Source organism: Ips typographus, linkage group LG10 (genome assembly GCF_016097725.1).
Source record: "Ips typographus isolate SLU linkage group LG10, UJ_Ityp_2.0, whole genome shotgun sequence".
Classification (NCBI taxonomy): Eukaryota; Metazoa; Arthropoda; class Insecta; order Coleoptera; family Curculionidae; genus Ips; species Ips typographus.
In genome coordinates this window covers 4970945-4995834 of record NC_138431.1, presented here as the reverse complement: position 1 = coordinate 4995834, position 24890 = coordinate 4970945, and the positions used below count along the sequence as shown (strand labels likewise).

The 24890-nt window shown below is 33.5% G+C and overlaps 1 protein-coding gene across 2 annotated transcripts in view; it reads left to right on the top strand.

The window, feature by feature from the left end:
* Positions 1 to 24890, top strand: part of LOC145734535 (uncharacterized) — a 94276-nt gene that overhangs the window by 15317 nt on the left and 54069 nt on the right. The window lies entirely within an intron of this gene.

Here is a 24890-nt window from a genome sequence, read left to right as displayed (position 1 = left end):
TTAGAGTTTTCAAATATCTAAAAAAACTTACATAAATATATTGAGGAGGACTTTGAACTATCATAAAAGTTCTCTAGTTTAGATCCAGGAAAGTGTTAAATGCCAGAGTTTTATTATGTGAACCATATAGAAAGGACTCCATCAAGCAGACTTGTTTTAAAGGTATTTAAACCATTTTCTAGTGTGTTTAAGGAAACAAAAACGTTAAATACATTTACGTAATCAAATATAAAATATGCTGCAATTGCATTCTAGACTTCTTCAGTTCCCTCGTATATTATCCCAACCAAGAGCTCTTACAGGTCAATGGTACCCAGATCATTATCTAATCTTCCTTATCTGGAGTTGGTTTACGACATCTACGTCTCGAATAGTCCAATGGGAATCGTTAGATAACAGTCGTTTTATAATTTATTCGATTGTTTCGATCGACAACCTTGCAAGTTCAGTAACTGAAGCATTACTGTAACTTAAAACAAATTTAGTTGACTTTACAGAATATTAAATTTCACACAAACAGAATAGCAGGTAAAACAGTTTATGGTCTAGCCAAATGTTTACTCTTATTGTTAATTTGACACCAGTATGGACTTAAACAGTCAGGGACTTGGCCTTCCTCTTTTATTTGAAAGTACTTCCTCCTGTTTATCCAAAATATAAGCAAAACAAAAATCAACCTTGATCTAATTACTTTATTACCCACTTTTACCTGTTTCGCATTAAAAATCGCTCTCTGTTTGCTTTACCCAGTTTCTTGTTTGGATTGTTGATGTTAAAATCCACTGGGAGGCAGTTCCTGTCTGATCTTTAGGGGGGCAATATGGACCTAATGTGCTGTATATAATAAAGTTGAAACTTTTTTCGATCAAATGATTGTTAGATAAACTGAAATTTTACGCAATGTTAAAGAATTTGTTCTTTTCCCTCAACTTCAAAGAAATTTGCTTTCCTGAATTTTACACTGTTAACACATTGTAGGCTTGCAAATAACATTTTATAAACTTCTGGGTGTTGCGAATGTTTGATTTCTATTTATTCAGGTCACTTAATACCTAAAATGTTCTTCAATCCTTCTATTAACTTTGTCACGATGGTTTTCAAACTTATTCAGGGCTCTGAAATTGCTTATTATTACCGAAAATCTGGGTTTCAACTTTAATGCCTTTTTGTCTCTGATAACGCTGAATTTTAGTGGTTTCTTGCAAAATTTGCTGAAAGCTGCTTCTTCTGGACCGAATACACCTTATCCACTGTTGATATTTACTCAAAATGGTGTACACATGTAGATTTAGTTTAATTTTGTTATATTAGGTTGACAAACTAACTTGTGCAGTCATTTAGGGTGGGTTTTATCCATTTTGGTGAACTGGAATTTAAACTCGCTAGAGTCTTCTTGAAAAAGGCAAATAACAAGCTGACTGCAAACTGACTTAAAACATTTTTCAGTGTCAATTTACATGAATTCGGTGTATCGTTAAAAGTACTAGTGTACTCGTCTCTTGCTGAACAAACGACGATTTGTACCGAGTGACAGACAACTGGACAATGTTTGCATTCGCAAGCGAAGAAACAATGCGTCTCGCCATTGCCATATGCGGCATTTCCAGTCCACGGTATGAGATCTAAACATAGGCCTTCTGGTTTTTGTCCCTTTTTCGCCGATGGATATAAATAAACCTCTTATGGGAACGGTCCGCCAATGTCGTCTTTTATACCGGCCGATCTACAAAGATACACCTTCGTAATTGAGGACGTTGTCTCACACATTTATAATTGGGGCCTACAGTTTTGGTAATCTGGTCTATCACGTTGATCCTGACAGTTTACACCATTTTTCTGCTCCGTCATTAATTTGTCTTGTCTCCAAACCAAAAATAGAATGTCTATTCCCTTAAAAATGCTTTTGATTTAACAATAAACAACCAGGAAGTCTGGGAAAGATAAGTGAATATTACCGGTTAGAGATAAAACGCCTGTAACTGCTCATACGGTTTTGTAGCCTTATAAAACTTTTTATGACCTTCTTCTTATCACTTATTATCAGATTTTCCAATCACAAGATTTACACAAAACAATATATTCAAGATTTACAGACGACAGTTTGGAAATAATTTATTATTGTAATATTTGACTCTGCGAAAACATGTGAACTAAGTGAATTTAAGTATGTCATTCAATATTAAATTTACTATAAATCACATTCAAAATGACGTCTGTAACTTTAGCCATTGCTGAGATATCTTAATATAGAGAAAAATTTTGAAATTTGATATGGTTAACTTTGACTCTATGAAAACATGTGAAGGAAGTGAGTGAACAAAATGATCTTTTGATGTGTTATTCTACATTAAATTTACTAAAAATCACACTAAACATGGCATCGATATCTTTCCTTGTTGTTGTATTATTCTAATTCAAGTGAAAATTTTACAATTTATTTGACTTTGACTCTGTGAAAACATGTGAAAAGCCACATTGAACTAAGTGAATTTAAGTATGTCATTCAATATTAAATTTACTATAAATCACATTCAAAATGACGTCTGTAACTTTAGCCATTGCTGAGATATCTTAATGTAGAGAAAAATTTTGAAATTTGATATGGTTAACTTTGACTCTATGAAAACATGTGAAGGAAGTGAGTGAACAAAATGATCTTTTGATGTGTTATTCTACATTAAATTTACTAAAAATCACACTAAACATGGCATCGATATCTTTCCTTGTTGTTGTATTATTCTAATTCAAGTGAAAATTTTACAATTTATTTGACTTTGACTCTGTGAAAACATGTGAAAAGCCACATTGAACTAAGTGAATTTAAGTATGTCATTCAATATTAAATTTACTATAAATCACATTCAAAATGACGTCTGTAACTTTAGCCATTGCTGAGATATCTTAATGTAGAGAAAAATTTTGAAATTTGATATGGTTAACTTTGACTCTATGAAAACATGTGAAGGAAGTGAGTGAACAAAATGATCTTTTGATGTGTTATTCTACATTAAATTTACTAAAAATCACACTAAACATGGCATCGATATCTTTCCTTGTTGTTGTATTATTCTAATTCAAGTGAAAATTTTACAATTTATTTGACTTTGACTCTGTGAAAACATGTGAAAAGCCACATTGAACTAAGTGAATTTAAGTATGTCATTCAATATTAAATTTACTATAAATCACATTCAAAATGACGTCTGTAACTTTAGCCATTGCTGAGATATCTTAATGTAGAGAAAAATTTTGAAATTTGATATGGTTAACTTTGACTCTATGAAAACATGTGAAGGAAGTGAGTGAACAAAATGATCTTTTGATGTGTTATTCTACATTAAATTTACTAAAAATCACACTAAAAATGGCATCGAATTCAAGAGAAAATTTTACAATTTATTTGACTTTGATTCTGTGAAAAGTCTGAGTGATCAAAGTAAATTTTGAGTATGTTTTTCAACACTAAATTATCTACAACTCAAACTTTTTGATTTATTTATTAAGGGCTGAAAGAGACAAATTACTTCCGCTAGCAAAGTTTGAGTCTTTTTTCGGTTAACGGTGTAATCCTTCTTTTGGTCGAATATTTTACGCACAAATTATCTTTGAATGGTAAAGTTGGAACAACTGGTATAATTCATTTTGCAATTTTACCGCCCGTTGTCCTGAGAGACAGACCGTAAAACTGATTGAATCTACTATAGGGCGTAAAGTCATTGTTTTTGCCTTGCAAACCTAAAGGTAAAGCAACATTACAGAACCATTTGTGCGTAAAATAGTGAGTACAGACGGGTTTTGACTCAGTGATACTGAACTGAGAACACATTTTTATTAAAAATGATCAGTAAATTTGTACTTTCAGTAAAAACTTACGAAGGCGTAGAAGGGCCACAAACATTTTATCTTAAATTCCGACTTTGAACTCGGAATTTACTTAAATTCTTACTTTGAACTCGGAATTTTGTTAAATTTCGACTTTGAACTCGGAATTTACTTAAATTCTTACTTTGAACTCGGAATTTTGTTAAATTCCGACTTTAAACTCGGAATTTACTTAAATTCTTACTTTGAACTCGGAATTTAGTTAAATTTCGACTTCGAACTCTGAATTTAGTTAAATTCTGACTTTGAACTCGGAATTTAGTTAAATTCCGACTTTGAACTCGAAATTTACTTAAATTCCGACTTCAAACTCAGAATTTAGATAAATTCCGACTTCAAACTCGGAATTTAGTTGCAATGTTGTCAAACTGACAAATTCTACTATTTTAGATCTACTAATTAAGATAAAAGAGTGTTTGCAATGTTGCCAAACTGACTAATTTTACTAATTTGGTTTGAAGAGTATATGTAATGTTATCAAACTGACTAATTCTACAATTTTGGTTTGAAGAGTGTTTCCAATCTGTCCAAACTGACAAGTTCAACTAATTTCTTTGAAGTGTGTTTGCTTGCAATGTTGCCAAATTAACAAACTCTCCTAATTTAGATCGAAGACTGTTTGAAATGTTGCCTAACTGACAAAATTTGGTAATTTGGTTCAAAAGTATCCTTGCAATGTTATAAAACTAACAAATTCTACAATTTTGGTTCGAAGAGTGTTTGTAATGTAACTAAACTGACAAGTCCGACTAATTTCTTTGAAGAGTATTAGCAATGTTGCCAAAGTTAACAAATTTTACTAATTTGCTTCGAAGAATGTTTGCAATGTTGCCAAACTGAAAAATTTTGTCTAATTTGGTTTGAAGAGCTTTTGCAATGTGACAATGTAAATTCTGAGTTCGAAGTCGGAATTTAACTAAATTCCGAGTTCAAAGTCGGAATTTAGTTAATTTCCGAGTTTGAAGTCAAAATTTTAAAAAAATAACGCCTGTGGCCTTTCTATGCCTTCGTAAAAACTAGTGAAAAAAAAATTAAAAGCAAAATTCTGTCTATAATTACAAATTAACCATCCAAACAACTTACAGAACATACATGTACCAAAATCACAGGTTTTGTCACAGCTAAGCCTATCCTTAGTGATATAAACAGTATACTGGAACTAGAGAATCGATATCAAGTGAAACAGGTTGTAGTTAACTTAGAAAAATAAAAGCGTAAAGGTCAATAGGACATTAAAGAAAACTATTGGCGCAGTTAATATAAAATATAAGAGCAAACATATTATTTATAGTTGGGATTAAAATCACGAAGTTCTTTGTCGAGGTATTCATTCGTGTAACCGTTTTGGAAAACAACATGAGAACCAGGCATATAACCACTCTTATTAAGGTCCCTGGCTTCTTACGGTCACGTTTCCTAACTTTCAATCTGCATTATTGTTATTATTATAGTTTCGCAGCCGATCGATCAATAACCACCCAGACAATTAACATAAACCAAACCGTATAAAAGCGATAAACATTTATTCGTATTGGTAAAATGACGGTAATAAATAATAAAATATTAAAGTGAGTAGCAGCCGCTTTGAATTGAACACACATTAAAACGGACTCTAGGCGACATTAATGAGACGTCCCTGTATAAAAGGGAGTCTGCTGGATTATTTAATGCAGTTTTTGACCCCGATCCCAGTCTGCCATTCTGTTTTGATCACAATGTCGATGGCCGGCAATGAAAATATTGACGAGGTCGGGATACAGCTGATCCGGTTAAATCGGCCTCGAGCATTAAATCCTTCCTCTTTAGACTACTAGACCATAAATTATAACATTTAGCCAAAAAGAACTATACACCAGATTTAGACATTTAGACTACTACACCATAAATGTTATAAAATTATATTACAAATTTCTAATTTTTAGATGTAAATAGTCACGTGTCATTAAAACAAAAAAAATCTAGTTTAAATTATCAATTTTAACTTAAATTTTGACAGAACAAGAAAGAAAATGCATTTTCCAATATCGATTCAATTTAAAAATTTATTGATAACTTAAAATTTAAAACATGTTAAAAATTACTTAATTAAAAGAACCTATCACTCCTAAAAATGATTCCATGTTTGATAAAAAAAAACAGGCAAAATATTAAAAAAGAAAGAAAACTGTAAAAAATGCAGAGTTACAAAATCATTCTAGCAATGATAATCTTATTTGTTGCTGCCTTGTTCAAGTTGAAGCAAGTTCTTTGTCAGCATATTCTTCTTCTTCCAATGCTTCTTTTGCCCTGCACTTTTCCCTGTAAGATGCATTTTAGTAATTTGTATTTGGTTTCGTTTCTCATCATGTGCCCCATATATTCCAATTTTCTACGTTTTACTGTCTATATTATGTATTACTTTTTCTTTATTTAGTTTTTAGAGTATTCAGTCAGTTAGTAGAAACACTTAAATATTACATTATTTTAAAAAGAAGAAATCAGAAAAATCTTACTGAAACTATTTGACAAGACTATCTGAAATTGTTAGCAATAAAGAGTGTAAAATGCCAGTGAACTAACTTATAAATAAAAAAGCAAATAACGTATAAAATATTAATTTTTCGGATTACATTGTAAAATGCATATATTGGTCTGTAACTTAGACCATTTTTTGAGTTTATGGTAGACTTTTCGATCAGAATAGCCTCTGCCTCTTCAAAAACTGTCTGTGCTCAAAAGTTGCAAAAATCAGGTTTGGATAAGTATTCTTGTATAGTATTCGATATAAAACGTGCCTCTGAGAGTTATAACAGTTATTTTGACAGGTGTCACGTGACTGTCCAGTTAAATAGTGTTTTAAAACCACGTGACAAGTGTCACTAACGTCGAAACTGTCAGACTGTGCTCAAAAGTGGCAAAAATCAGGTTTAGCAAACATTTCATGCAGTATTCGATATAAAACGTATCTCTGAAATTTATGACAGTTATTTTGACAGTTGCCACATGACTGTCTAGTTAAATAGTATTCTAAAACCACGTGACCAGTGTCACTAACGTCAAAACTGTCAAACTGTGCTCAAAAGTGGCAAAAATCAGGTTTAGCAAATATTTCATGCAGTATTCGATATAAAACGTGTCTCTGAAATTTATGACAGTTATCACGTGACCGTCTAGTTAAATAGTGTTCTAAAACCACGTGACAAGTGTCACTAACGTCGAAACTGTCAAACTGTGCTCAAAAGTGGCAAAAATCAGAGTTTAGCAAATATTTCATGCAGTATTCGATATAAAACGTGTCTCTGAGATTTATGACAGTTATTTTGACAGTTGTCACGTGACTGTCTACTCAAATAGTGTTTTAAAACCACGTGACAAGTGTCACTAACGTCAAAACTGTCAAACTGCTCAAAAGTAGCAAAAATCAGGTTTAGCAAATATTTCATGCAGTATTCGATATAAAACGTGTTTCTGAGATTTATGACAGTTATTTTGACAGTTGTCACGTGACTGTCTACTCAAATAGTATTTTAAAATCACGTGACAACTGTCATTAAAGTTCACCCTTAACTACTACAATCCGTTGAAGTTGTGTTTTTAAAATTTGAACACTGTTTAAAGGACAGTCAGGGAAAAAATTGCTTGTAAAACCCACTTAAAGTGAGAAATTGATTGTTTCAAGTACATTTTTGGAATCCTCATTAAATTTCCTATCTAATGACATAAAAAACAATGCAAAATCGAGTACAGTCAGGGAGAAAAACGCTGTCAAAATTTGAGTTGCTTAAAACACAGTTTGAAAGGATAGTCAGGGACAAAATCGCTTGTAAAACTCATGTGGAGAGGAAAAATGACAGTTTCAAGTACATTTTTGGAATCCTCATTAAATTTCCTATCTAATGACATAAAAAACAATGCAAAATCGAGTACAGTCAGGGAGAAAAACGCTGTCAAAATTTGAATTGCTTAAAACACAGTTTGAAAGGATAGTCAGGGACAAAATCGCTTGTAAAACTCATTTGGAGAGGAAAAATGACAGTTTCAAGTACATTTTTGGAATCCTCATTAAATTTCCTATCCAATGACATAAAAACCAATGCAAAATCGAGTACAGTCAGGGAGAAAAACGCTGTCAAAATTTGAATTGCTTAAAACACAGTTTGAAAGGATAGTCAGGGACAAAATCGCTTGTAAAACTCATTTGGAGAGGAAAAATGACAGTTTCAAGTACATTTTTGGAATCCTCATTAAATTTCCTATCTAATGACATAAAAAACAATGCAAAATCGAGTACAGTCAGGGAGAAAAACGCTGTCAAAATTTGAATTGCTTAAAACACAGTTTGAAAGGACAGTCAGGGACAAAATCGCTGGTAAAACTCATTTGGAGAGGAAAAATGACAGTTTTAAGTACATTTTTGGAATCCTCATTAAATTTCCTATCTAGTGACATAAAAAACAATGCAAAATCGAGTACAGTCCGGGAGAAAAATGCTGTCAAAATTTGAATTGCTTAAAACACAGTTTGAAAGGATAGTCAGGGACAAAATCGCCAGTAAAACCCACTCAGAGTAAAAAAATTACAGTTTCAAGCACATTTTTGGAATTATCTATTATTGATTGGAGCTTATGTAAAATCTGCTCATTTCTCTTCATTCTGCTTACCAAAAACCTTTATGATTATTTATACAGTAATATTACAATTACACTAAAAATCTACACCTACACAATAACAATAAACACTTTTCAATGCTCGTTATGCTTGCAATTGTATTGAATCATGCGTGTAATCGGTTAATAAACCTGTTTTCCACACGATTTCGTGTAAATCGTTTCACAATTACGTTTGCCAATTATGCCACAATTACACTTTGACATTCAAATATAAATTTGTGTGAACTTAACGAAATAGTCTGCTAATCAAACTTAATTGAATCATTGATGGTTTAGTGTACTCAGTAATAGTAAAAAAATCATAAAAGTTTTAGATTTGATTAACCAAGATTAGAGATCCAATTTTTGTTGTTTTGAGTAAATAAATAACCAAAATTGTCAAATCAGTTCAAAAAGAAGATTGACAGTTTTGCTATGACACCACTTACGTAATATTATGAAACGTGATTATTTTGCATACTTGAGGATTTAAACCAAACTTTTCCACTTCCAATTTACATTCTCATATATTTCCGCGATTTCATGGTAGTCAAATGGTGGTACAAGGCGCACAATGGTCGTACGTGACAGAATGGAGAACTGACCTCAGGTCAAACAAAGGCGTTTTTTTCGCAACGTGACTGGAATACCATTCTGCTATGTCGCCTGATCGGAATCCTATTGCCCAGGTCGCTAAACTCGCTACCAAAACAAATATTTAGGGGCCTTATCGTCTGTTTTGACACAGTTTTCCGTGTAATAACCCCGCAAACTTTAACGTGGCTGGCTGGAAATTGGAATCGACACAAAAAGCATCTCATTTGCCATAAATTACTGGCATACCTAGTGGTATGCAGACAGACAAGGTTAGGTGACTTTTATTATTGAATTACCTTTGGTAAGCCTGCAGTTAGCTTCACTTCTATAGTGATCGTAAATCACCCCGTAGATTTAATGAGTGCCAAGTTAATAGAGTTTCTTTTTGCTATTTTGTTTGCCAAAGATGAAGCCGAAGGGTGTTGTTTACGTGGTAAATCAAAACAAAAGCGAAAATTCTGAGGGATTTAGGTTTGCCTTTCAAACTGTGTTTCTGTCAGTTTAAACTTTGACACAACTTTTCTCTCGGACTGTACTCAATTTTATAGTGTTTTATATGTCACTAAATAGGAAATTTAATGAAGATTCCAAAAATGGGCTTAAAACTGTCATTTTTTTAACTCCAAATGGGTTTTACAAGCGATTTTGTCCCTGACTGTCCTTTCAAACTGTGTTTTTAGCAATTCAAATTTTGACAGCGTTTTTCTCCCTGACTGTACTCGATTTTGCATTGTATTTTATGCCATTAGATAAGAAATTTAAGGACGATTCCAAAAATGTCCTTAAAACTGTCATTTTCTTACTCCAAGTGGGTTTTACAGGCGATTTTGTCTCTGACTGTCCTTTCAAACTGTGTTGTTAGCAATTTAAATTTTGACAGCGTTTTTCTCCCTGACTGTACTCGATTTTACAGCGTTTTTTATATCACTAGATAGGAAATTTAATGAGGATTCCAAAAATGTACTTGAAACTGTCATTTTCTTACTCCAAGTTGGTTTTACAGTCGATTTTGTCTCTGACTGTCCTTTCAAACTGTGTTTTTAGCAAATCAAATTTTGACAGCATTTTTCTCCCTGACTGTACTCGATTTTATAGTGTATTTTTATGTCACTAAATAGGAAATTTAATGAGGATTCCAAAAATGTACTTGAAACTGTCATTTTCTTACTCCAAGTGGGGTTTACAGACGATTTTGTCCCCGACTGTCCTTTCTAAACTGTGTTTTTAGCAATTCAAATTTGGACAGCGTTTTTCTCCCTGACTGTACTTGATTTTACAGCGTTTTTTATATCACTAGATAGGAAATTTAATGAGGATTCCAAAAATGTACTTGAAACTGTCATTTTCTTACTCCAAATGGGTTTTACAGACGATTTTGTCCCCGACTGTCCTTTCTAAACTGTGTTTTTAGCAATTCAAATTTGGACAGCGTTTTTCTCCCTGACTGTACTCGATTTTACAGCGTTTTTTGTATCACTAGATAGGAAATTTAATGAGGATTCCAAAAATGTACTTGAAACTGTCATTTTCTTACTCCAAATGGGTTTTACAGGCGATTTTGTCTCTGACTGTCCTTTCAAACTGTGTTTTTAGCAATTCAAATTTTGACAGCATTTTTCTCCCTGACTGTACTCGATTTTATAGTGTTTTTTTATGTCACTAAATAGGAAATTTAATGAGGATTCCAAAAATGTACTTGAAACTGTCATTTTCTTACTCCAAATGGGTTTTACAGACGATTTTGTCCCCGACTGTCCTTTCTAAACTGTGTTTTTAGCAATTCAAATTTGGACAGCGTTTTTCTCCCTGACTGTACTTGATTTTACAGCGTTTTTTATATCACTAGATAGGAAATTTAATGAGGATCCCAAAAATGTACTTGAAACTGTCATTTTCTTACTCCAAATGGGTTTTACAGACGATTTTGTCCCCGACTGTCCTTTCTAAACTGTGTTTTTAGCAATTCAAATTTGGACAGCGTTTTTCTCCCTGACTGTACTCGATTTTACAGCGTTTTTTATATCACTAGATAGGAAATTTAATGAGGATTCCAAAAATGTACTTGAAACTGTCATTTTCTTACTCCAAGTGGGTTTTACAGGCGATTTTGTCTCTGACTGTCCTTTCAAACTGTGTTTTTAGCAATTCAAATTTTGACAGCATTTTTCTCCCTGACTGTACTCGATTTTATAGTGTTTTTTTAGGTCACTAAATAGGAAATTTAATGAGGATTCCAAAAATGTACTTGAAACTGTCATTTTCTTACTCCAAATGGGGTTTACAGACGATTTTGTCCCCGACTGTCCTTTCTAAACTGTGTTTTTAGCAATTCAAATTTGGACAGCGTTTTTCTCACTGACTGTACTCGATTTTGCATTGTAGAGCTCGAATCAGCTAAGAAAAGGCCACAGGCGTCATCAAACGATGATGTCACGATCTCTGTACGTCTCGCTTTAAATATTGCTGCTCTCGTTACTTTCCAAGTTGTTGCAGCCAGTCAGTGGCGTGCTATTATTTTATCAGTAAAATGAAACATTTTCGTCGTTTTTAATAAAGAAAATAAAAGACAACAAGTTTTTCAAAGGAATGGAAACTCCTTCTGCTTCTTTCTTCATAAATTGTAAGACGTTACTGACGATTTCACGGCCTTGGCTGTATATGATAACACCTTTCTTTCCAACCTTTTTGAAAGACATTTTGACAAAATAACGTTTTTTATTCATAACACTATGTGAACTTCAACTGCGACCATCAACAATACAACCAAAACACCAGACTAAAACGGAACCTAACCTAACCCCCTAAGTCTCCCTGTCCGCCACTACATTTTTTTAAACTTGGCAACACCGTTTAGAGTGCCGGCTAGTAAAAGCATATAAAAAGGTCCAAATGTCCCTGGCCGCTGCCGCATCTGTTTTAATTGTGTCCAAGTAAAAACCGTGCTACGTTGCCAAGTGGCTTTTTGACCGCTTAACAATATATTTTCGGGAATATTTTAATAGGACGCCTCTGATTATATCTAATGCGACGGCAACTGTAGAAGGAGAAAGAAATAGTTTTAAAAACTGCGTCATTGATGATGCGGTGGCCTTTTCTCATCTGATTCGAGCTCTATTTTATGTCATTAGATAAGAAATTTAAGGACGATTCCAAAAATGATAGTTTGAGTAACTCGGTTATTTGAAAAGATATCAAAAACGATTTTCTTAAATAGCTGGATAGGTTTAGAGCTCGAATCAGATGAGAAAAGGCCACCGCATCATCAATGACGCAGTTTTTAAAACTATTTCTTTCTCCTTCTACAGTTGCCGTCGCATTAGATATAATCAGAGGCGTCCTATTAAAATATTCCCGAAAATAAATTCTTAAGCGGTCAAAAAGCCACTTGGCAACGTAGTACGGCTTTTACTTGGACACAATTAAAACAGATGCGGCAGCGGCCAGGGACAGATGAACCTTTTTATATGCTTTTACCACATTCTTCTAGCCGGCACTCTAAACGGTGTTGCCAAGTTTAAAAAAATGTAGTGGCGGTCAGGGAGACTTAGGGGGTTAGGTTAGGTTCCGTTTTAGTCTGGTGTTTTTGTTGTATTGTTGATGGTCGCAGTTGAAGTTCACACAGTGTTATGAATGAAAAACGTTATTTTGTCATAATGTCTTCCAAAAAGGTTGGAAAGAAAGGTGTTATCATACACAGCCAAGGCCGTGAAATCGTCAGTAACGTCTTACAATTTATGAAGAAAGAAGCAGAAGGAGTTTCCATTCCTTTTAAAAACTTTTTGTCTTTTATTTTCTTTATTAAAAACGACGAAAACGTTTCATTTTACTGATAAAATAATAGCACGCCACTGACTGGCTGCAACAACTTGGAAAGTAACGAGAGCAGCAATATTTAAAGCGAGACGTACAGAGATCGTGACATCATCGTTTGATGACGCCTGTGGCCTTTTCTTAGCTGATTCGAGCTCTACGTGGTTCTCACGATCACCAGACCTTACACCACTCGATTACTGTTTTTAGGATTATTCAAAGAAAGGAGTATATCTAACTATTTCAGCAAACAGTATAGATTTTAAACAGATATGGATGGAAATAGCAGGAATAGTTTTGATTTAGGAGAAGAATAACTTTTTTAACAGTTTTTTCTAGCTGCAAAAGTCTTCCTAGAAATATCATCAAAAATTTGTACAAAACAGTTTTCAGCATCTCTTAATGGTCAAAGTTGTTAATTTTTTCAACTAAAGAACATGCACTTACTTACTGTATGTAAATTTCAACTAAATTGATTTGCATGCATTTCTCAGACATGATCAAGGTCACGGAAAGTACCATACCATGGTACCAAACCTTCTGGTTTCCGGCGTATGCAATCTGCAAACTAATCGTGTACGAGATTATTCGCTAACGTGGGATTCAGCGACGTCCGGCGACACTGAATAAACAAAACGGCTCTGTCGGATGAGATTTCCTACCATCATCGGGTTCAACAAGAATTTTAAAATATGAAAATGCAAGAAAAATGCCCAACAGTTAAAGTGCGGTCGCTGTAACGCCCACCTTCGAGCCGGGGACAATAAAACTGAAACACAATCAGAGGAAATGGTCAAAACCCACTTGTATGGGGACCCCAATGGTAAAAGTCTCAGCTGTTATGCATCGTCAACATCTGCCTCCGACCAATCCTAATCATTATGATTACTATTACTCCTTTGTTGATGCAACGGTTTTTTAAAATACAATTGCAAGTACAAACATGATCTATTTCACACCCCTTGAACTGAAATATTGTTGTATCCATTATCCCTTATCACCTACATATGTGGTCGGTATAAAATATGTCATAGCATGGTCCATTGTATCGTGACAACATATTAACAAACGTGCCGCATAGCTTATGGTAATGATTTTGTAATTTACGGCGTCGAAAATCCTATGAACGCGTAAATCATAACCCACTCGTTGAATTCATTCTTATTCATACCTTATGGGTCCATTCACGACACTGTAATCCGTAAATAGACATCATAGCTATGTTATAATGTCCGTTATATTTAACTGTACAGCTGAAACCCTCATTTTTTCTATGAAATTAATTAAGTGGTTAACAGAATGATTGTTTTCCAATTAAGGGTTAATTACTGATATTACTCTTCATTTTGGATCGTATTCCGAAGAAAACCTTTCATATACCAATGGATCAAATAAGCCCAACAAACCATTGTAATGATAGAAGACATAAATTTAGAAATGTTTCTATTTATTTGAAAAACAAATTTATTTTCATGAGTTTGACGTCTACTTTTAAGATTAGTCTTGGAGTTAGTCTGAAAATCCTGAAAACTGACTTTATAAGCACATTTTAAGCTTTCGAGGAAATTTCTAAGTAGTTTGAAGTCAATTTTTAGGTGTAGAGACTTGGAATTAGTCGGAACACCATGAAAACTGAATTGAAAGGCATATTTCAAGCATTCAAGTCAATTTTCTTGAAAGTGTAGTCAATTTTCTAAGACTAGAGACCTGGAATTAGTCTGAAAGTCATAAAAACTGATTTGGAAAGCACATTATAAGCATTCAAGTACATTTTTATGGGTTTGATGTTAATTTTTTAAGACTACAGTCTTGGAATTAGTCTGAAACTCATGAAAACTGACTTAAAGACACATTTTGATCTTTCAAGTAAATTTTCATGGCTCTGAAGTCAATTTTCAAGATTGGAGTCTTGGAGTTGGTCTGAAATCCCTGAAAACTGGCTTTAAAGGCACATTTTAAGATTTCAAGGAAATTTTTTATTAACTCAAAGTCAATTTTAAGGTGTAGAGACTTGGGATTAGTCTGAAAACCATGAAAACTGACTTAAAAGGCACATTTCAAGCTTTCAAGGCAATTTTCATGGAAGTGAGGTTAATTTTTTAAGCCTAGAGACCTGGAATTAGTCTGATACTCATAAAAACTGACTTGAAGTGCACATTTTAAAAATACGAGTCAATTTTCTAAGACTAGAGACCTGGAATTAGTCTAAAAGTCATGAAAACTGATTTGGAAAGCACATTATAAGCATTCAAGTACATTTTTATGGGTTTGATGTTAATTTGTTAAGACTACAGTCTTGGAATTAGTCTGAAACTCATGAAAACTGACTTGAAAGGCACATTTTCATCTTTTAAGTAAATTTTCATGGCTCTGAAGACAATTTTCAAGATTGGAAACTTGGAGTTAGTCTGAAATTCCCGAAAACTGACTTTAAAGGTACATTTTAAGCTTTCAAGGAATTTTTTTAGTAATTTGAAGTCAATTTTTAGGTGTAGAGGCTTGGGATTAGTCTGAAAACCATGAAAACTGACTTAAAAGGCACATTTCAAGCATTCAAGTCAATTTTCATGGAAGAATTTTTTAAGACTAGAGACCTGGAATTAGTCTGAAAGTCATGAAAACTGATTTGGAAAGCACATTTTGATCTTTCAAGTAAATTTTCATGGCTCTGAAGTTAATTTTCAAGATTGGAGACTTGGAGTTAGTATGAAAACCCTGAGAACTGACTTTAAGGAAACATTTTAAGCCTTCAAGGAATTTTTTTATGAGTTCGAAGTCAATTTTTAAGTCTTGAGACCTGGAATGAGCCTGAAACTCATAAAAACTGATTTGAAAAGCACATTTCAAGCTTTCAAGGCAATTTTTAAAACTAGAGACTTGGGATTAGTCCAAAAACCATAAAAACTGACTTGAAGTGCACATTTTAAACATACGAGTCAATTTTCTAAGACTAGAGACCTGGAATTAGTCTGAAAGTCATAAAAACTGATTTGGAAAGCACATTATAAGCATTCAAGTACATTTTTATGGGTTTGATGTTAATTTTTTAAGACTACAGTCTTGGAATTAGTCTGAAACTCATGAAAACTGACTTAAAGACACATTTTGATCTTTCAAGCAAATTTTCATGGCTCTGAAGTCAATTTTCAAGATTGGAAACTTGGAGTTAGTCTGAAATCCTTGAAAACTGACTTTAAAGGCACATTTTAAGCTTTCAAGGAAATTTTTTACTAATTTAAAGTCAATTTTTAGGTGTAGAGACTTGGAATTAGTCGGAAAACCATGAAAACTGACTTGAAGAGCACATTTGAAGCATTTAAGTCAATTTTCATGGAAGTGTAGTTAATTTTTTAAGACTAGAGACCTCGAATAACTCTGAAACTCATAAAAACTGATTTGAAAGGCACATTTCAAGCTTTCAAGGCAATTTTTAAAACTAGAGACTTGGGATTAGTCTAAAAACCATTAAAACTGACTTGAAGTGCACATTTTAAACATACGAGTCAATTTTCATGGAAGTTTAGTCAATTTTCTAAGACTAGAGACCTGGAATTAATCTGAAAGTCATGAAAACTGACTTGGAAAGCACATTTTGATCTTTCAAGTAAATGTTCATGGCTCTGAAGTTAATTTTCAAGATTGGAGACTTGGAGTTAGTATGAAAACCCTGAAAACTGTCTTTAAGGGCACATTTTAAGACTTCAACGAAATTCTTTAGTAGTTTGAAGTCAATTTTTAGGTCTAAGGACCTGGAATTAGTCTGAAAACAATAAAAATTGACTTGAAAGGCACATTTTAAGTTTTCAAGTCAATTTTTGTGGGTTTGAAGTCAATTTTAAAAACTACAGACTTGGAATTAGTCCGTAAACCATAAAAACTGACTTGAAAGCCCAATTTAAGCGTTCAACTAACAGTGACGGATGTAGAATATAGTATTTTGGATTTTCAAAAAGGTCTTTGGCACTTGCTGTATAAATAACTATTAACTTATTAATCTTCATCCGATAATAGTTTAACTTTATGCGGATGACACTATCTTGTTAGTTGGTTTTAAGAGCAAATTTGATGATGTAAAGTTCTTCTAGTTTCCAAGAAATCTTTAACAGTTTAGCACCAAAACAGAATTAAATCGAGCTGAGTTACGTAAAAACCAAATTAATTTATCGGTGCATAGCCATGTATAGGAAATTGTAGGAAATAAAACGATATGTTTGCCGCCGATCTAACGGTTTCTCTACGTCTGGACCAATTTCTGGTTTTCTTCGGATTTTTACGTTCTTCGATGCGGCACGACATTTCGCTATAAATAGCTAAGAAACTTGTCGATTACCACTAGAAACACACGCCATAAAACTATTATAAGCATATAACTAGACATTCTATGCAAAGTGGTAATTTTTCCTGTCAATAACAGTCGCTAATATTGGCGTAAAATTATAATTGAGACAGCTTAAATTACCCAACAAAACAATGCAAAAGCCACTCCCTGTTGCACACAAGTTATTGATTTTTGTCGTTAATACTCCTTAAGATAGACACCATAATGGTAATGACACACAAGAAAATTAACTCTCCTGGACTGACCAGAGAGTTATTTATACGAATTATTAAGATGTAGTCGGCAAATTATGTTATTAGTCCAGTTACGGTGTCATTAATATTGATTTTCTTAGACTGTAATGAGGCTTTTGCGGACGATTTTGTCGATATGCTTCATTATACAAACGATCGAATAAAACTATACTCGTATATGAAATGGAAATCTGCAAATCAGTCTGGGAGTAGTAATTGATGATGACGTATTTTTCATTAAGGTTTTTAAACGTGGGAATGCAAACAGAAAAGGTTTTAAATGATCACAACTAGAACACATCACACTGAAATTTTCAGTTTCCTCTTCTCCATGCAATAGCTCCTAATTGTTGACATTTACAGAAACATTCTAATTGGATATTTACAGAAGATTTCAAGGGCTACACCGTGGTCAAAACTAGAACCTTGTAACTGCTAAAATCTCCAAGTTACGAGCAGTCAAAATGTTGACATAAGTTTGTTGTTCTCCATGTAATAGCCCTCTAATAGTTGGCATCTATTTAAACGTCTTCATGGGTTATTTAAAGAGCGATTCAAGGGCTAGAAAGTGGTCAAAACTGGTGTTAAAACGATTAATTTGACATAAATTTCCCCATGCAATAGCAACCTAATCGATGATATTTAGTAAAACATTCTGATCAGATATTTGAAGAAGATTTCATGGACTACACAATGGTCAAAGTTACAATTCTGTAACTGTCAAATTCTCCGAGTTATGTGCTGTCAATGTTCCTCCAAATTCACTTGATAAAAATTTGATATTCTCCAGCTTCCTAATTGTTAACATTTTTTAAAACCATTTTCCATTTTTTGTTCTATATTATTTTGACAAGCAAATTTTGGCAGATGACACAAGTGACAGTTACCACGCTGACATTAGGAAATTTATAGGTTACTTTTAACGTCAAAATGTTACATAATGACCACGTTTTCATGTTGTTTCAATTCGAATTGAATTCAAAAGTTATCTGTTTTCATTACGTAGGATTCAAATTGTACTGAATTCGTTTCGAAATTTTGATGTTTCATGTGACATACAGTTGTCAATCTTTGAAGAGTTTCCAAAAGTTTTTAAGCATTATAGGTTACCTGTGTTTTTAAATTAAATTCCATTTGCAATCCAAAATATGCCTCATAATTAGGCACTCTAATGAAGTGTCAAAAACAGCTGATTGAAACTTTCGGAAGGGCAAACACGGCCATTAAAACACTTTCTTATGAATACTGATAGTTTTAGCTTAAATTGAGCGATTTTCTAAAGACTTTCAGTTGATATACACAAGAAAGTGTGTTCTAATGGACGTGTTTACCCTTCCAAAAGTGTTTTTGACATTTTATTAAGGGTAGTCTTAAACATATATTCATCCAGATAATATTTTTTTTGTGGAATCAATTTTGAGTCCAAATTTCATCTTTCGTTACTATATTATCTTAAGAAGATTACCACTACAGCAAATCTCAATTTTGTTGAGAATGTCCCTCGGAATGTCCATTCTTTTACTATTTGGATTACAAAACTATTTGTTATCCTCGCCGTGTGATATTTGGCTCTCAAATGTAACAAACATTGATCAAAAAACGAGATCTTGGCCCCAAAAGCAAGGTTCCGTATCCTTGGTTTAAATCCGCGAATCTCTCTAATAAAACGCTGCATCAGTTTCGTAACAGGGTCGTTAATTTGCGCGTTACATGGTGCATTTTGGCGTTGTAACGAGCGTTTTTGTTCTAAAATTATAACATAGTTTACACTCGCTGGCGTGTGACCACTTTTCAAATTTTAGCCGGAAAGTACACATTTGCTTTGGGTGTGTGTTGGCCGTACCTCGTTTTAGGACAATTAACACCCACTATTTGTGTGATTGGGAGTACATCTGCTTTAAACAGGGTGAATGAAGAGGGTAGTCAAAACTGGCTTTGACCCAGTTAAATCAACATCTGTTCTGATTAAAGTTTTAAGAGCCAAAGTGCTACTTGAAGAGCATTTTCAAAGGCCGCAACAGTGAACACAGTCCCAAAATTAAGGTTAATAACATTTTTTAAGAACACCCACGGTAGCCAGCACGCCGCTACTGACCAATTAAAATTATTATTAAACCCCATCGAGAGCCACCGCTTTTACATCTCAAAGTTTTAAAACATTCTAATTTATAGCCGCTCTTTATAAACCGAACCCACGCACCAGATTATTCTAGGAGCCGTGGAAAATCGTCGGGATTATCATTAACTCGACCAATTAAAAGTTTGTATCGGAACCGATAAATTCGACCTACTCATCCCAAGATTTTTAGACGAAGAAAAAACTGGATTGCTTTATGTCCTACTTGTAATCTGTGCTTTTGTTGACAGGATGATTCTTCAAAGACAGAAAACCTGTAATGGCCTCATCCCATATATTTTTTATTTCATATTTGATTAGGACGCAAAAAAATATGAAATATTTAATTATTTTCCAAAATCTAAAAAGTCTAACATAACAAGAATTAAATAAAAAGATTCAAACTTCATAGTAACATTTAAAACGCCCGCTAGATATGACGTAGACGGTTTTCAACCAATTAGATGCGAGGAGACTCTATCATCTGCTTTTTCGTGTTGCCAGTTTGTAAACTTTTACCGATTCAAACGACAAATTAGAAACGATAAAAGACAGTCTTTATTTCTATAAACATCTCAGTGTTTACAGTAAGTGACATCAAATTACATTTTGTCATTACAGTTTGTTTGTTATAAATCAGCTGATCGGAAGATGCTGTCAACCATCAGACAGCCATAGCCAATAAAACTGCTGAAAGTCGTCTACGTCATATACGCGGCAAAACCGTCAATTTGAATTAATTTACGCATTTTCAAAGTCCTGTAAATTACCAAAAAATGTTCTTTTTTGTAAATAAACTACGTTGCTGAATCTACTAAGCTTTGCTGCTGCAGTAACTCGGTTTTTAAAATAAATGTACTGGCAACCCTTTAACCGAAGTGTAATTGCAAATAAAGTATGATTAAGTGACAAATCGGCAACGTTGCTAAACCAAACCAAAGTACATATTGACAGGTCACGTGACATCCAACGTCAACCGACAAACAGTGTTGCCAACACACTCACTCTTGCCCGAATACTGAATGGGACTTCAACTGTAGATTCTTAGTTCTGTTAGAATGACAACGTTGCTACCAGTTTGATTTGTTAATTAATTGACAGTTCAAGTGACATATCGTTGGCATTACAGGGGTCACATGACCAAAGTGGAAGTAACGGTCAATATTTGGGTCACCATGTAGCTCTTGACAAGCAGAATCGACTGTCCTAATAATATATGGGGTGTTCCATTTAAGTTAGTTGAGTTTCAGTACGTTGAATGCATTGACAGCACTTCTCTGTAAAAGTTAACAGTAACTCTGACCTTAAATATCTCATAACCGGTCACTTGCAACTTGCACTGCAATATTTGGGTCTCCGTGTAACTCTTGACAAGCAAAATTGACAGACCTAATAATATACATGGTGTCCCATTTAAAATTGTTCAATTTCAGGGCGTTGAATGCTTTACAGTGCAATCCTCTGTAGAAGTTAACAGCAACTTTGAATATACAGAGTGAGTCAGGGTTAAACGGACAAACCTATCATGTATAGGCAATTGGAATTTAAACAGAAAGTTGTGTCCTATACGGGGTGATAAAGCTTCAGATTTTAATACATAACTTCATTCATTCTTGACAAAACAAGATTCACTACTTTTTAGGATCTCCACAATAACAGTGTATTGTAGTAAAAATGTACAGAAATCTCGACTTTTCTAAATGTCAATGAAAAAAAATTGAACGCCCTGTAGCACCTAATTCAAGTTTATTTGAATACATTTTTCTTGTTGTACGTGTAGAACGTTTGCACTAAATATGGGTATTCTACCTTTAGAAAGAATGAGGATTCAGACAATTTTCCATCATATATCTAAAAATGTGTTAAAAAATAGGAGATTCCACTTTTATGAATCACCCTCTATATCCTAAAGTAATTTGAGAGACAAATGAGATAATAAACTTTACTCTATCGTGAACACCCTGTACAATGTTCAAAACTAGAACCCTGCAACTATCAAAATAACCGACTTATGGGTTGTTAATTCAAATTTTTTGTAGTTTTCTAAATATCGGTGGGACACCTTGTATACACTTTGTTAAGCTTATTTACTATTCAATCATATAAAAGGCAAGCACTTTGCTATTGAATTATGTAGAATATAAGAAAAGTAACAAAAAATACAAGAGGAGAGGAAAAGAATGAGCAAACTCAAAACATCACTGATAAGAAAGTGACTAGAAAAAAGAAAGAAGAAGCGGATGAAAAGAAATAAATTTATAAAAGAAGAAAACAAAAAATAAATATGAATAAGTAGAACAAGAAAAAATACGAAACAAAAGACAAATACGAAAAAGAAGAGAAAGAAAATACAAAAGTAGTAAGTAGGAAGAACAAGAACGGAAGAAATAAGATAAAAGAGAAAAATATCTTGTCATTTTGAAACGAGTCTACGGATTTCAATGAGGTTTGCACTGTCATTGGGCTTGATTTATTGGCGTTTTGCTGATGTAAAAACTCGTGACTTTAATGCACAGTAACTACACTATACAGGGTGGGAAAAATGGGCGCGCAAAAAGGGAAATTTTCAAGTATTTTTCAATTAAACAATTTTTTTTTGTGTTGCATAACTCTATATCTCGGGACTTTTTTGGGTCCCAAGAAATATCGATTCATGCGAAATAAATCCTAAATCCTGTACAGTACATTAAAGCAAAAATTTTCCTGCTAATTTACGTTAACTCTGTCAGGCAATGACCTTTCGACAAGATTATATTTTTTTTTTTGGCTGAAACATGTTAAAAAAACAACAGGAGTACCAGAACCACCTTGCACTGTAAATTCAAAAATCTCGGCGCAATCTCGACACCGAAACAAACAGCAAATAAATCAACAAGGCTCTTACTTCCAAAACCGAAAAAAAAGTTGAAAAAATTCCAACAGTGTCGGTACTGGTGCCACTCGCGATTACTTATGGATGGTTCAAAGCAGTACCACGATTATTGGACATTGAAAATTCCGTGTTGGCGTGGTCGAGCAAGCCAAGTGGACCATTCAAAGGTACTTTATTGGCTGTTCGAGCCGTTTCGGGCGGCTCATGTAAATAAATCGAAGAGATAGCCAAAAGAAAAGTCATAATCAATTATCGGTAACTTATGGGAACCGACGACTCGTAAAGAACCCACACGACCACTCGAACGACTCCTGAATTGACTAAAATGGGTGGTTCTCCACCAAACTGATAACAGACAGTTAATTACAAATTGCAAAATTCAATTTGCTGGTTCGGGCTGCTGTCCATCAAAGCAATATGGTACTAATGACTTCTAATCTCGGCCGCACAGTACCAGACTGACAAATAATATTCAAAAAGGTACTCAAAGGGTAATGAAGTGACCTCCCGGTACCATTCAATCACCGTCACTTTGCACGGCAAATATACTTGATGGGTTTCCTTGAACCTGCTCATCAATGCAAACTATACGTTACTTACAACGAAGATAGAGATAAATTACCCGCAACAGTGAAGAAGTCGAGTGATGAATAGATAGGATGCTAGGTAATAGACGAAGACGCTCAAGTGTGAAGATATTCTAGATTTTTTTTTGTTGATGATGATATAATCATTTTAACTATGATAAATTACTATTCTCTGGAAGATTCTTGAAACGGACGTGTTTTTGTAGGCAATCAAGAAAGTACAAATTTTAGTAATCAAATTAACCATTTATTTGCTATGCTTACCAATTTCAGCATTATAAGTAATTAAATCTGAAATTTCATTTATGTCATCGATTTCAGCAATAAATTAGTCATTTTAAGCTGATTTCAATCAAAACTGGATGACAAAAATGCAGTTTCAGCAGTTATTTGACGATTTTAGTTACTAAATTGTCATTATGTGTTGTTATAAGGTCGTTATTTTATTAATTTTGCTGCTTTTAGTACTTGTGTAAATTTCAGCATTTGACTTTACTTTACAATTTCAGTGGTAAAAAGACTGTCAAAATTGGTTTTTAAAAGGTTTTATTCTCATAATTTTGACATAAATTTGATGTTTTTTTTATTGTCTTCAAATAAACAACATTCCCTGATGAGTTGAAGTAGGTACTGTTTTAAAGCTTTCTCATTTTCGTCAGATTGTCAAAAATTTACTTTCAGCTTTCTTATCGTTTTAAGGTTGTCAATATTGATGTCCAAAACGATGGATTTTTGTTAGTTTGTCATGCCAATCTGTGTTTCTTCTCTACTGTCTTAACAAACAAAATTGCCTTGGAAAAGCTATATTTGCTCATTTTAAGATTTTTGTTGGGCAATTCATTAATACCAACACTGTTTTTCATAAATTTCATGAATAGATAAGCCAGTGGTTACTGCGTGTAAACTTGTGTCTAATTGGGTAGTTTACTAAAATATTTTTCAGTTAATTTGACATTACTTTGGTGATTTTCATGTAACAACTCTCCATTTTTTACCAATTACTGTAAAGTTCTAATTAGAGACTCACAGAAAGTGCTTAAAACCTAATTGACAACATGTACTACAACAATCTGCTAGGGAATTTAAAGCTAACTTTGAGAGCCACACAGTGGTAAAAACTAGAACTTTTTAACTGTCAGAGTAACCAAATTACGAGCTGTCAAATTTGATTCTACTAATTAGAGTTAGTTTGCTGTTCTTCACGCAATAACTCCCTAATTGGCTACTCCAGGCAGTGTTGCCAAGTCAAAATATTTAATGGCGGTAGAATAATCAGTCAAAAAACGGTAGATAACGGTAGATCAAAAAATTCATTCATTATTATTATACAAAGTGTCTTTTAATAAATGTTAAACATTGATTTTGCTATAAAAACTGTACTTCAGAAATACAGAATTTTATTTCCTCATTAATAATTGTTTTTTTAGGTTATGACATTAGTGACAGATATCACGTGGTTTTAAAGAATAATTTAGTAGGCAGTCACGTGACCATTGGCAAAAATCTTAAATCTCAAAAACTCTTTATATCGAACACTGCAAATAAACGATTCTAAATACTGATTTTTGCAACTTTAGAGCATGGTTCGACAGTTTTGGCGTTAGTGACAGTTGTCACGTGATGGTAGAGCACTGTTTAGTTAGACGGTCACGTGACAATTGGCAAAATAACATAAATCCCAGAAACACGTTTTATATCAAATACTGCAAGAAAACGTTTCTAAATCCTGATTTTTGCAACTTTTGAGCATGGTTTGACAGTTTTGACGTTAGTGACCGTTGTCACGTGTTTGTAGAACACTGTTTAATTAGATGGTCACGTGATAA